Genomic DNA, 686 nt, shown 5'->3' on the forward strand with positions numbered 1-686 from the left:
TTAAAGAGTGATATATTTATAATATTTTTATATTTAAATAGTTTATTAAAAATTTTGATTTGTGGTGTCAAAGATATGAATTTATTCATTTTAAATCGTGAAATATATCTCTATTTGTTTAATTAGATTTTTTAGATTAATTGGTTTAAGAATTACTAGATTTATTATAGGAATTAATTATTTAATAAGTAACTATTCAATATTTATTGAATGAGAAATTATTAGTTTAAATTCTATATCGATTGTGATAACATTTTTATTTGATTGAATAAGTTTAATTTTTATATCTTTTGTCTTATTAATTTCTTCATTAGTTATTTTGTATAGAAAGGAATATATAGAGAGAGATGAAAATATTAATCGTTTTATTATGTTAGTTCTTATATTTGTAAGTTCAATAATAATATTAATCATCAGTCCTAATTTAATTAGAATTTTATTAGGATGAGATGGTTTGGGGTTAGTATCCTATTGTTTGGTAATTTATTTTCAAAATGTAAAATCTTATAGAGCTGGGATATTAACAGCTTTATCAAATCGTATTGGAGATGTAGCTTTATTATTAGCTATCACTTGAATATTAAATTTTGGAAGATGAAATTATATTTTTTATTTAGAAATTATAAAAATAAATTATGAAATACAAATTGTAGGAGTTTTAGTAGTATTAGCAGCTATAACAAAAA

At 19.4% G+C, this 686-nt stretch overlaps 1 pseudogene; it reads left to right on the forward strand.

The window, feature by feature from the left end:
• The first annotated feature begins 103 nt into the window (after positions 1-103).
• Positions 104-682, forward strand: LOC106751496 (annotated as a pseudogene).
• Positions 683-686: the final 4 nt, after the last annotated feature.

This window comes from Dinoponera quadriceps, unplaced genomic scaffold, assembly GCF_001313825.1.
Source record: "Dinoponera quadriceps isolate SergipeBrazil2010 unplaced genomic scaffold, ASM131382v1 C3872252, whole genome shotgun sequence".
Lineage (NCBI taxonomy): Eukaryota > Metazoa > Arthropoda > Insecta > Hymenoptera > Formicidae > Dinoponera > Dinoponera quadriceps.